Source organism: Equus asinus, chromosome 9 (genome assembly GCF_041296235.1).
Source record: "Equus asinus isolate D_3611 breed Donkey chromosome 9, EquAss-T2T_v2, whole genome shotgun sequence".
NCBI lineage: Eukaryota > Metazoa > Chordata > Mammalia > Perissodactyla > Equidae > Equus > Equus asinus.
Window position 1 is genome coordinate 33295974 of NC_091798.1, and position 14756 is coordinate 33310729.

The following is a 14756-nucleotide window of genomic DNA, read 5'->3' on the forward strand; positions in this document are numbered from 1 at the left end:
TGGTATTTTTTGTGCCCAGCATCTTGCCAAATGAATGTTGAAACAAATCAGTTTTCTTGACATTCTACCCCAACCCTTTCATGTTTGGACCTTGTGTCCCAGGAAGCACAGACGAGCTGGCAGGTGAAATGCATTCATTTTATTTAATAGTGCTGATGTTTGCTGTTCATTCCTTCAGTACCCAGGCACCATTTTACAGTCCTCTCAAATGTTGTATTAGGGGTCTACTTCTTTAGGTGGTTAAGTAGGAAAGTGGGATTGTTTTGAAAATCTAGGTGTTCCCAAGTACCCTAGCCATTTCCAAATTAGCCTCCTTATACAATGAAATGGAGCAAGAGAGTGAGCAAAGCTTAGAACAAGAATGTGTGTGGCTTGTAGCTGAAATGAGGAGCTATTGTAGTTTGCAAATGCTTACTGGGGCTGCCTGACCTTTTATTATGTCAAGGCTTTAAGGCAGCTCAGGAGACTAAAGATGCCTGAGATGAGTAGGGTACAGGGCTCCATTACCACCCAGGATAATGGATTTCATTGAATTAAAGCCAGAAAAATCCCTACATGTAAAAGTGTGTTAGGAACATTATATTCATCACATGGACCAGCTTTATCCATCTATCTCTTCTCTAACAATATCATTGTCAGTGCAAATAGGTTTTACGATGTAAAATAACAGTATTTTTTGTTTTAAGCTTGCATTTTATTTTACACACTGCCCCCTTCATTTAAAATTTTTGCATGCATTTCAATCAGATTTATAGTTTAATTTCTCTGAGAATAAATGGCTTGTTTAGTTTATATATGGGAAAGCTTTTCAGTGACTTAATGGGAAGAATGGATTTAATATGCTCATGGCATGTCGTATATTATACAGAGTCCCAACTCTGTAAAGTCATGCTTCCGTGTGCCTAATTATAACAACTACTTAAAGTAGAGCACAGAAAGAGGTACTGAGCTTGTATGTTATATCAAAATTTTGCTAACACACTGTGTCCTGAATCTTTTGATGATAACTTTTGACTTCCAAAAATTAAAATTTCAGATATATTGTACAGTAAGCTTTGAAAATGAAGACACATTGTAGTTGACACTGTTTCATGCAATGAAAACAGATATCTTGGGACTTTGTTTTATTTCCTTTGTGTTAAGCTTTCACTGGGATGTGGTTTTATAGGTGAAGTTGGTACAATTAGAGCAGAGGCAAATCACTGTAGGCCATGGGCACAGAACTATCAGTAGCATGTTTCAGCTAAGTGGTTAGACTTTGATGGGAATACAGGTCTAGTTTTTGATCCCACAGCTTGAGACAATTATATGGCCTTTGCTGAGAGGCTGCAGAAAAGTAAAGTGTGTTTAAAGGACTACAAGTTGAACTCTCCAAGAAAAGATAAGCAAACTAGGATTATTTCATTTGGAGAAGAGAAAACTGAGAGATGATAATCATTTGCTTCAGAAGAGCTGAAGGTTTTTACATGTTGGAACCTAAAATATGGTCAACAGGCTTCACCTTTTTTAGGAAGAATGAAGATTAGAAATACGAAACGTGGAACTTCCTGATAGCAAATTTGAGTTGTCAGCTGGGTAAACAGACCAGGCAGTGCAATCTTCTTTCATCAAAACCTCCAAAAGTATGACCTAGACATGCATTTATTTGGGATGGACTAGATTCTTTCTCAAGAACTTCTCTAGCTTTTTCTAGAGTAAATTGTCTGTTTAAGAATGTGATTTAGTTGTTTGACATCAGGTTCTTCTAACCCTATAACAGTAAGACTCCATTTTGTAATGGGCCTCTAAATTACAGAATGTGGATAATTTTAAAGAAATCAATTGACCATCTGCTTGGAGAAATTTATATGTCATCTTGTCAGGATGTGGAGTACTGAACACAGGCCTCTTCATAAGAGTCCTTTCTCAGCAACTATATGGAATGTGATGCCTACTAGCCATATTAAAATTATTCCTTTTTGTATGGCTAATTTTGAAAAGTGAAATGGAGTTTAGTGGAGTCCAGATACAAAATAATTCAAGAGTCATCAAGGTGATGTAAGAAAAAGCAAAATGTATGAAAGATACATACAATGTATCTTTAAGCCTGTTTCCACTGGTTTAAAATAATTGTTTATTTTAAATATGCTGTTTAACAAGAAACATTTTATTAATTACTTTTTTCTCAAACACTAACTTGAAAATGTCATTCTTGTTGGAATATTAAATATTTGGACTGGTGTTTACACTTTAGTAAAACTTGTTTAATTGGAGTAAAATACCCATTGTCTAATTTCTCACTTTGTGATGGGATATTTCTTAGTTCTTCAAGTGACTTCAGAAAATATTTCAATTTTATGTACATGCTTCATCCACCAGGATGACTTAGAAAATATCTGGAGGGTTAAAACTGTTTTCTGCATTTCTCATAGGTTCATAGAAAGATTAGTGCTTTGTTTTCCATGGTTGGAGCCTAAAAGAAAACCAGATTTGTGATGGAAGTTTCAACATAAATAACTCAACAGTTGGTTTTCACTGAAATAAATAAACTAGATTTATACTTGAGTATTACTCTGAGAGGTCATTTGCAATTCCCCCTGATTGCACATCCCAACTATATTATTTTACCAAGTGAAAACATGTTTTCAAACTAGATGAATTAATCAATTGGAAAACAACTGTTTGTAGAGCTCTTGTAGGACTAGACAATTTGCATATGCAAGCAACATAAAATTTCCGTGGGGAGTATAAGATATACACACATGAGATCGTTAATGATGAAAACAATATAGTTGTAATTAGTACCATCATTTACACCTTAAATTAATATAATCTTTTGTAGTTTTTAAAGTCATTTTACATTCTTTATGTTTCATCTTATATTCCCCCAAATTCTATCGTGCCAGTAAAGCTATTGTTATCATAATTATTTTAAATAAGTGGAAACAGGCTTAGAGAGGTTAGACTTATCCAAGTTTAAGTTTAGTAAATGATCCAACCAGGCCTGGATTCTGAATCTCATGAGCCCAAATCTGCCATATTAGAAAATTTAATAAATTATCTTGCTGATTTGAATTTTAAAATATCAAATATAGTAAATCTGTGTTGAATATGGCTCATTTTTATTTGAATTTTTGTCGACTGTTTTGTATGCCATGATTTGCTCTTTAGTCATAGTGAATTGCCAAATAGACTAAGTGTATGCTTTGGATATCAGCCAAAAAAAAAAGGTGCACACAAAAACTATTTTGGAAAAGATCTGGGATTCTTGATATTTCAGAAAAGCATAGAAGCATTTGCCTGGGGAAAAATCCAAACTTTGTTGGACTGATTTGTGCTTATTTTATGTCTAAGTATTGTTTTTATTTTTAATGACATGCAGGTTGGGAGCTATCATAATTTTTTCTATGCTTAGGACCAAATTAAGATTCCTATAGGTCCTGTACCTTGAAAAAAACTTAGCCATACCTCCTACCTCTGTGTCCTAAGCATCTCTCCACCTAAGCATTCTTACAAATAAAAATGATATTAAATCATAAATAAGTGTATCAGTTCAACAACTATCTGATATTTCCCCTGGACAGATACTCTTACACTTTTCTGAACTATCAGTGTCAAATACTTTTCTTCAAAATATTCTAATTTTTGGGTGTCTCCCTTTCTTTACTAAAGCCCGGGCACATACTTTATCTGACTGGTAGTTCAGTGTTAGCCAAACAGCAAATCATGCCATGTGAATTATCATTCTACATTTAGGAAGTGTCTTTTATAATTAGCTATCTTGCAGTACAAGTGAGACCTGTCACACTAAAGACATTCTGCTTTAAATCAATATTCACGAATGCAATTAAATTTTATCTTTTAAAGGCTTTTTTCACATTTAAAAAATACATCCTCCCTGTGAGGAAAAAAAAGAATAATACAGAAATGTATACAAAGAAAATCACCCATAAGCTGACCAACGAGAAATAATTACTCTTAGCATTTTGGAATATTTCCTTCTAGGTTTTTTTCTATATGCCGATGTAAACACACTCTGACATACGCTTTCATAAATGCAACCATATTCTACGCATTGTTTTGTAGTTCTTTTACTATATATAAGGTGGCCATCTTTGCAGGTAAATGAACTATGTCTTCATTAAACTTTTAGTCTCCGTGTGCATTTTTCTTGATGATTCAAGTCATTTTTGCCCCACCTGGGGGTCTGTACACTTTGCTTTTAAATACTTCTCATGACGCAGGTGGATTCTGCTTGATTTACAGCAGCTGTGAGTCAAGCATTATTTTCAGGAAATATGAGATCTCTTACCCCAACCTGCCACAGCGTTTCACAATGGGTGTTGAATTAACCTTGGTCATCTCTTGTCTGCTGATAATGAATGAGATTGAAGCCCAAATCAGTGAAATCCCTGTTTGAATCACTAGGAGTTTCACCAGGTGCATGCGTAAGCAGCACTTAAAAAACAAATACAAATCTGTTTCAGATTCTTATTATTTTTCCTTAGTATTAGTGGCATCCACAGTCCTCACCTCTGTGACCAACTCAAATCCTTTATGGAAACATTTTTAAAGAATGTGACTTCTCAGACTAAACTAAGATATATTTTTGGCATCTGTGTATTCCTTAAACCTGTATATAGTTTTAAAATGAAAGACCAATCATCTGACTCTTCCTTTTTTAAAAAAATAAATAGTTGGATTCTTTGTATCCTCTAAGTTTGAGCTTTAGCTATAACTCCATGAAGAGATTTTCTTAAGTACACCCCCACTATTACTCTCTGCACCCTGTGTGTTTCCTTCATAGCATTTATCGAAGTTGTAATTATAGAGCTATTTATTTGCTTACTTGGTTGTCCCTACCCTTCACTAGATTGTAAACTCTATGAGGGCAGAAAATGAACCTGTTAATTAATAACAAATGCCTTGGCACAGCATATATGCTCAGTAAATACTGGTTGACTGACTGAATGGATGGATGGTCTCCTGAAGGACCTCTGGTCTAAGACCATAGAAGAGCTTTCCACTAGTAGTTCTTTAGACTGTAATTCTCATCCTTTTGTTTTGGCTGTAAAAACAAAATGGATTATATTCGTACATGTGATATTCTCAGGATTTTTATATTTTGATAAAAGAAAAGCAAATTCTTAAAGGTAACAAATCACAACATTTAAAAATCCATCATTAAAAATCGTTCACTACATGCTATGACATAAACAAGAAAAGCTGTGAACATTTCTGTGGCTCCTTTTATTCCCTTTAAAAAGTGTATTGCAAGTCAGAAATAGTGAAACCATTAAGGGAATATCTTTGAATTCACTGTAATTTGTTAAAACAAATTAGTAATTTAATTATTGTTAGCATCAAATTACGTGGTACACACTCATAGCTATCTTACCGGTCTAGAAATCCATTCTTCCTAAATTCACTAATCGTAAACAAATCATTCCTTCATATCTATATCCAAAAATTAAGCTGAAACAAAAATGGAGGCAATAACCTTACTCAAAAGATAAATTAAGGCAGCATCTTGCTTTCATGAAAGTTTTCCAATGAAATATAGAAAGAGTGACTTGGAAGAGAGGCATATCCAGGGCAAATACAGAGAAATATCTTCAAACCTTTGGGAACAGCCATTGTTCTAGGTGCCTAACTTGCTGATACACTGAAACTTAAGTATGAGGAAAAAGTTTTATTCCCTTTCTTTGTTTGACGTCTAAATCAAGATCATTTACTGCAATACTTGAAATTCTGGAGTCCAGCTGCTAAATGCACATAGAAAATGTACATAGAAAACCAAATCTGACTAAGTTTAGTTGACACTATCTGGTCAGAAAACAATTCATGGGTTTTATTTTCAAGAAGGAAATTTTGCTGAGATCATTATGACTCTAAAAAGTCTAGTGAGCATGTGCTTGAGAAGAGAGGGTGATATTTTCATCATGCCTTCTGTTCCGAACTGGAAATGTTCCCCTGGAAAATGCTACCCAGTATATCCACAAGGAAAATGTAAACCAAGCAAATGTTTCTCACCCACATTCCTTGTCTGGCTCTTTCTTGTGCAGCATTTTGCAGAGAGAGGTACCTTCCGAAAACAAGCTGAGTCCTCACTCTATAGTCATTACTGATCCATATTTAAGGCCCGCACACTATTCATAGATCCAATATACCTAATTTGAATATATTTTACAAAACAAAAATTGTTTTGCTAAATATAAGAACACTGATGAAAACAACTAGACAGAATATTTTAAATGAATGCCATTCTGTAAAATCTAGGATATTGTGTTAGCCTACCAACAAACCATTAAAAGAATAGCAAGACAATCAACAGGGGTTGGCCCAGTGGCATAGTGGTTAAGTTCGTGCACTCTACTTCTGTGGCCGAGGACTTGCAGGTTCAGATCCCCGGCACAGACCTAGCACTGCTCTTCAAGCCATGCTGTGGTGGCATCCCACGTAAAATAGAGGAAGACTGGCACAAATGTTAGCTCAGCGACAATCTTCCTCAAGCAAAAAGAGGAAGATTGGCAACAGATGTTAGCTCAGGGCCAATCTTCCTTGCAAAAAGAAAATTAAGTGATATAAATAAATAAAAGAATAACAAGGCAACAAACAACTAGTTTTTATATAACAATAACCAATCTGGAGAGTTTATATTAAAAATCAACACTCTGAATTCACATGAAAATTCACAAGATACTAATTCTGCTAAGTGGCACTGACAAGACAGGGAGAGGGACTTAGGTGTTTTGAAGATGTATGCTATAGATCCCCAAATATCTTTTTAATGAATTTCCTAGATAATTCAGATTATGAAAATGGGTACTCTGGAATTATTGGGGTTTCTCCACTGTCTGCTCCATTCTGGTTACCTAGACCCAGAGGAAGGAATTACTCCTACTCCTCTGGCTCGTCTGTCTCCTGCGTCTCTAAAGGAGAAATTTAAGCAGTAGTTAATTAACCATAAAATGGATTTTGGTTTTTAGAGAATATTTGATTTTTTGCTGTATTAAGGAAAACATTTGAATTATGACTTACTTTTATTTTTAAAACACTTCATTTAGTAAAGGCATCTACAAAATTTAGATTTTTATAGTATTTTGAGCCAGATACCTAAAACATCAGCAATCATTAAAAATAAACCCTACCTTTTTAAAAATAAAGTAACAAGGACCCCCATACCCTTAGTTAATTTTACATAGCAGGAACACTTTAGCTATCTTGCTCTCTTCTTAGCTAAATTGTCCACATTTTAGGCTCCACAGGAGGCAGTGCTAGGCTCTGAAACAAGAGAAAGGAAATATCAGCCTGCAACCAGGGAAATTGATTCTTCCACCACTGGGCGACCTTTGGATTTTTATCCTCTATAGATTTAAAAGAGCCCAGTCTCTAAATGCATGCTTAAACATGCCTGATTTGTCCTGATGCTCTTATTGGGACGGTTTTGACTACATAGATTGTCCCGTCTCTTTTAACTGAGGTATATGAGTTTATATTTTTCTCCTTTCACTCTGTTTACAGTTTTTGAAATCCAACCCAAATGGCTTGGTCAAGGCCCCTGGAAGGTAGTAAAGAGACAGGATTAATATTTCTAATCAGTCACTAGTCATTTGCTTACTGAACTTTCACTAACAGTTTGTGTGCTTTGAAAACATTAACTGTCTAAATTTGTTTTGTATAATCCTCTTGCTTTGAAACATTGATCTTTGGCTGTATAGTCAACTGTAATCTAAGCAGAACTGACCCACTCTGTCCACGTGGTGCTATCACTGACCACATTCTTTACATCCTCAAATATTGTTTGCCTAATGAAAGGATCTTTATGACAGAGAGTAGCTGATGAAATAGTGGAAAAACACTTTGTTCAGGAGACAGTCATTTTTCAAAGAAGCACTCTCCCTTGAGTCCATCTGAACAATGTTTCAAACTTGCTGCTAATGCATTGCTATTCTTTAGAAGAATTGCCGACATCCATAGTTGCAAAGTTTCTGTATAATTCAAGTAAAGTAATTTATTCCCACGACAAATGGGATAGTCCAGACCCTCCTAAAAACGAGGGTATCTGACATGCTCTGAATATAACAAGTATAAAAGGAAGAAAACAGAATGACTGACTTTTTCAAAGTTATCCAGAAAAAGAGCTAAATTCTTTGAGCACCTATTATGTGTCTATTATACTGTTTTCATCCATGTCCATTTTTGCAATTCTCACAACAGAGGCATTATTCTTCCCACTTTGCAAGAGGGCAGTTAAGTTTAGATAGGTTAAATTTCTTAGGCAAAGCCATTCAGTTAGTGACTCTAGAGCTGAGACTGAAGTAAAGTCTAGTTTTATAGCTCAGTGGTTAAAAACTGGAGCCTTGTGGACTGGACCCAGCTCAGGGAAGTGTTTGTAAATATGTGTAAAGTGTTTGTAAATAACAGTATATGTTTTCAGCACGGTATTTTTAAAACTACGCTTTCATCCAAAATTTTATAATTTTGACATTTCAAAAAATATCTGAGTATCTGCTTTCTCTTAGAAAATAAGAAAATATGGCATCACTAGGCTCATCTCCTCACGGCAAACACATCTGGAGTTGAATAATGGGTATTCCTCTGGGTGGGTATTGTGCTCGACAGCGCGTGCTGCCTTGACCTCCAAGCCCTCTGCGCCCCCCAACTGATTTGCATTGACTCTTTGGCCCTTGAGGCAGTTGGAGTTTTGACCTCTGTTTAGCCCGTTTTCATCCACTGCACCATGTTATTTCCCAGTTAAGCATGGTTTTTGTTCTTCAGGGAAACATTCAGGTTTTATTAATAGAGAAGCCAAAATGAATGTCAAGAATAACCCAGCAGATGAGCATTTGATAAAAATGAACTATCTGTGTGAAATGTAATGCTATTGATCTGGTTTTTGGGCAATCACAGTGACATTTCAACAGGATAATTTGCAACTTTAAGTGTTTCCTCTTGTGCCCAATCAATTATTCATTTTATCTCTTCATAATTAGTAAGCTAAGGCATTTTTCCACAATTAATATGTATTTAATACTTTATTTTACAAGTTACAAAGAACTTTGGATACTTTGATTAAATTCTCCCAAATATACAGGTAGAGAAGAGATTATATATTATGGTATATTGTATTCTATTACATTATGTTATGTTACATTATTTATAATCATCCTCAGGGTAAAGTTTAGAGTGTCTCCCTGTGTTCAACATCACCTAAACACTAAGTGATAGGTCTAGGACTTCAAACTAGATTTCTTTACTTCAGAATTTTTTTGTTCTAGAAGATGCTGCCCCAAACAACCAGATGATCCATCAGTGATGTGAATCAGGGCCAAAGAATTATGATGTGATCTGACTTGGCCTGTAAGTCCTAACTCAGGAACTAACGTAACCTAGGTCTTGCAGTTATCCCCATCGAGCCCTCTCCTTCACATCCAATCAATGGGTTTGTGTCTATATATGGAAACAACTAAATAAACCAAGAGCTTGGAGTTGGGGGTATGTGTATCGTTGTCATCATTGCTAACATCACAAAAGCTTAATTGAAGGTCTTCAAAATAGAAAGTATTCATAGACTCTGGTTATTAGCCCTGGTTCCTGTCCAAAAGGAACTTATGTTTTTAAAAGGGGAAAGGGCCACATTTAAATAGAATATTAACACATGTAACACTTACGTGGAATACATAAAGAGCGCCACAGTTCCTAGCAGAAGTCTTTGTTTTGGGAAAGTAACCACTATGGCTTCTAGCTAATGGACCTAAACTATTAATGCACCTGTTGACAAGGATGGTTTTGAATCAGTATTCAATCCTACCTTTCTCCTCCTAAGATATATCTTTCATTTGATAAGTCAAATATAATAATATTTACATTAACAGAGACTATTGAGGCATATCACTCTACCTCTGGACCAAATTCAGGTTTAAAAAATATCTAAGAAATTTCTTTCAAAACATATATTTGACATTAATATTCATTGTTGTTGTTGTTCATTAAGTTGCTGTGTTGGTTCTTGTTTGTTTTGCTACCCTGCCTAGATATCGATCAAGTGTTGCACTAAAGTCATTGCTTACCTTGCACCAACACACTTTGAAAAAGGTAATAATATCGCTTTATGCATAACTAAACTAAGGTTGATTGAGATAAGGCAATTTAACACTTACTCAAGATTATCTAACTAATAGCTGATGGAACTAGATTCTGAACTCACGTCTTAAATGATAAGCTAACCCACTTCCCTCTTAGGATGAAAACTTGATTGTGCTCCTGAAAATTAAAGTAAATGAACAGAAAGGCAAATGTATTTTCAATGCTATAATTATTGTTAAATATTAATCAAGACCCAATTCTTTCTAAGTGAAGAATGGTAACACTCTGCTAAAATTTACATTCAAGAACAAAGTCCACGTAACCACAGTTTCCTCAGTGAAGAAAGAAAATAAAGGGTTGAATGAGTCCCAGTCCTCAAATAGACGATTTGGAGATTTTGTGTTTCAATAACTATTAGAAGATCATGCGTGAGTAATTTGTATTTGTACAATGTAGTCGGGATTCTCTTTCTAAAACAAAATTTTAAATAGGGCTTAAGTACATTTTAATAAAAGAATATTACCTAGTTTTCTTTCCTACTTTTTCCAAGTGATGAAAAAGCAAGAAAACATTTTCTGCTGTGTTTTCGACAATTCTGTAAACTATGAACATTTTCTTTTTCTCTAAAGAGATTGAGACAGCAGTTTTACAGGAATTTCATTTCTAGAAGAAATCCCCAACTGCAGAATAGACTGAGTGGCACAAATCCTAGAACTAAGTGCTATGAGCAATATCGTTTCTGTGCACTTATAGTTTCCATGGTGCTCAGTTTAAGCAAGTTAAGACTTTTTTGTTTCAACTTTTTGCTTAGAGTGAATAGCAGGAGTTTTGATAAGACTAAGTTTGGGTGAGAAAAGATTGAAACCTTAATTTATCTGTCTCTATATATAGATCAGGTATATATGATAAATTAATTCTGACTTATCCCAACTGTAGAATACAGTGAGGCCCTTTACACAGTATGTTGTAGAAAAAGGTTCAGTGATATAGGAAAATATGCAAGATATTTCCATTAATTTAATAAAAAGAGGTCAAAAAGCAAAAGATGGAATTTAATCCCAATTTGTGAAAAGGGAAAAAAGTTACACAAACATATATACATTTTTTTAAAAGGATCAAAATAGTGTAAATCAAAATATTAACAGGAATTAATTCTGGGTGGTAAGTTTACAAGAAATTTCTTCATTGACTTTTTTATGTGTTCCAAATTCATTAAAATGCATTTTACTTATTTCTTTAGCAAAATATGATAAATATTTTTAAATTTGGTTTTGTCATCAAAATTTCTAAATCATCCACAAACCCAAAGCTTTAACTATCCAGAGTGACTCTGCAGGGTTTTTTGGAAGATGGAAGTTTTGCTCTCTCTGGGTTGGAGATTCCAAACTAATTCCCATAGATGACCACAGTGTCCGTGATGAGCCGTAGAGACAAGGGAAAGGCTAGGAAGATGGGATCAAAGTTCTCTACACAAAATACCCTTGGGGTGTCCTAAAGTTTTCAGAAAAAGATCCTGTCACAAAATACTTTGAAAACTCAATGATGTAATTGATATTCTGTGTGTCCAAATAGCTAATTTCCTTAAAAACTAAAAGTTTTGATTTTTGCATGAATATTTATCTTATTTTCGTCTACCTCCAGTGGTTTTAGGTCACAATAGTTATTAGACTCAGTGGCAATAAGATAAAACTCCAAGCTTAACTCCACGTGACTCAGTAATAATTCATTGTACTGAAAACCTTAAACAAGTGTTATTAAATGAGAGGACAGAAATTCTTTAAAATTCTGACCATTTTCCCTTCAGGAGGTAGGCACAGTTTATCCTCAACATGAAGAACCTTCTTACTCTTTTGCTGCTCTCTCTGTAGTTTAGATGAAATGAAATCTTTCTATTCTTGGGCCTAATAATAACGATGCTGGTGGTGGTGATGATGCTGGTAGTGATGATGATGGTGACAGTTGACACTTTGAGGGTGGGGTCTGGAGTTGCCCAGCTCCAGGGAGGACTATGTGAATGACACCTCCCAGGGTTGTGCAGTGGAACAGTACTGAATTAACACCTGCTGTGCCAGGTGAAGTTCTGAACACTTTACAAGCATAACACTTTTGAGGTAAGTACTATTGTACCCCCTTACCCCTTTAGTTGAGAAAACTAAGAGAAATATTCAAACAGCCAACAAATGGTTTACTGAATGGTTCCTAAGTGCTTTTCTTTATACTAGGTAGATGGGATAAAGATCAGGGCTCTCTTCTCAAAAGGCTTATTGAGTAGCAAAGGAGGCAGGTCCATAAACAGGGAGTTCACAGTAAAACATGGCAGATATTGCAATGGTACGGCTTTAGCATTCAGACACCAAAGGACATGGCCTCAAAAAAAATTGAAAGCCTTAACATTTGCCATCAAGATATAGAGTCTTATTTAAGCTGAATTTTATTTGTTCTTTACTGAAGAAATAAAAACAGAATGTGAATGATCTATTAGTATTTCCTGTTGCTGTATACTACACATTGTAATACTGTACATTAGATCATATATTTTAATAGTATCTGACCAAACCTATCTCAATTGATGAATCTTAAGATAAACTCAAATAGCTTATTTCTTTTGTGAATTACTAAGTTTTTTTTTTTTTTCTTTATGACATCACTTGGTGAACTTGTTCAGTTAGAAACCAGGGATCTATTTGAACATTTGGAATTAAAACAATACAAATGAGTATTCTTTAGATTTGTAGTCCTGATTTTCATACAAAGAAAAATTAAGTTTAAAAATAATTTTAACACCTGCGATGTATTCTTCTAAGTTAGGTGTATGTGTGGAGGTGTAGAGAGGGGAACATACAGAGATGAAGACGCAATCCCAAAGCACAGCAAGCAGGAAGCACTTAGGCGCTGAAATTATGCCAAGAGACACCGAGGCCTTTATCATAAGGACATTTACAAATTGAGCATCAAGTGTGAAAATCTGTACAAGAAAGCTTGCTTAGGAACTTCAGTCAAGGAACGTGAACAAAGAAAAACAGAATATTCACGAAGATTGAGTTTACTCACCTGAAAGTGGGAAGGGGGTGTTGTAGCTTGCCTGGCCTTAAAAAAGAATGTTACGGTGACACAGAATCAAGCCGCTAATGGCATCTTTTTTCAGAGAATAAAGAAAAATATGGATTTTAAAAGGAAAAGAAAACAAAACCACAGAGACAGTTCCGTTGGCTGCATGAACGGTTTGCTGTGCTCTGAGTTGAGCATTCTTGAAGCTTTCTCGTTTGGGAAGTATTAGAAACCAGACAAGAAGACTGAAGTAAGGACTGACTGTTGAATCCTGAAGAGGAAATTATGAATGGCTTTCTAAAACTTTTTCCTGTCTGAACCCTTCCTATTATGTGAATCTAATGAGGCCATGTGCACAGGAAATATTGGAAAACATGTTAGATACATTGATTCCAGTTACAGACAAGGGGCTCCTTCCTTATTTTTTTCTGTATTTAATAAAAGAAAATAGTAAAAGAATAAAAAGTGACCCATAAAGTGAGGAAAAATATAAATCCAGAGGGAAAATGGTCACTGAGTATTTTATGAGAGTATTGATCCTGATTCGCCTGCCTTCACTTCGGCGGTTTTCCTTCTTTGTGCTGTGATTATCAATACTGCAGCCTCTGTATGAAATAATCTGCAAACTCTCTCTGTAATCAATGCCACTAAGGCAGAGACTTGTAAAACCCGGGCAAATCTCTTAAACTCTTTACTTCCCTTTAAGTAAAAGGAAAGTCTTGGGCTAGATTATCTACAAGAAGGACTCTTCCAGCTGTAAAACTCTATGTTTATGCCTCTGTGGCTGTCCATCACATTTTCTGTCAGTCCTTTGTCCTCATAAACGCTTCCAAAGGTAATAAAGCAATATCAGCTTTTTGTCACTTTTCTCTTTCACTGTGTACAAGTGTGTGTGTGTGTGTGTGTGTGTGTGTGATGTTGCCATTCAGTTTGGCAAACAGGTCATTAAATCCAGGCCATACATCTAAAAAGGCATATAACGTGGTGTGCTGCGGGCTAATTAGTCAGTCCGGTGCATAAAGGGATTGGGTTTACTTTTTCTTGGCTTCAGCTCACTGAATCCATAATTGCTAATGTTCAGGCACAAGGTGAATGATTGATTGGCAGAGGTATTATTGAGAGGTTTTCCAGCTTATTTGAGGAGTTATATAGATTATATTTAAGTACTCTTTCCACTCAACAGTATGAATGTGTGGTAAGTAGACCCCCAAGGCGGGAGCATTCTCTGACCCATAAAATGTTTGCCCTTGCACTTTCAGAAAGTCACTTTCTGGATTTCCCTTTTTAGAGACCGTGTTGGAAGCCAGCTTGCCATATGCGTGATATTTTAATCAAAGTATGAATATAGCTGTGCTTGAAAGAAAAAAAATCAAATGAAAGTTCAGGATTATCTTTTTCATTCTTTCCCATTTCTCAGGCCAAGTTTTGCTGTTCTAAAATAGAGGGTACCTTGAGTAGACAGCTCTTCTTTTCCCAGGGTCTTTGTCTTGCTACCAGGTTCACTTATCCTGACTGTCATTTTTTAGAGGGTGAACCAGTGCAACACAGTGCGAAAACACAAAACTGGGCTTCAGAAATCCTGAGTTTAATCTTTGTTCAGCTACCAACTAGCTGTATGATGTGAGCAGCCATCCTGTCCA

General features: G+C 35.4%; 1 protein-coding gene across 3 annotated transcripts in view; it reads left to right on the top strand.

Moving 5' to 3' along the window:
* Positions 1-14756, top strand: part of JAKMIP2 (janus kinase and microtubule interacting protein 2) — a 146228-nt gene that overhangs the window by 1275 nt on the left and 130197 nt on the right. The window lies entirely within an intron of this gene.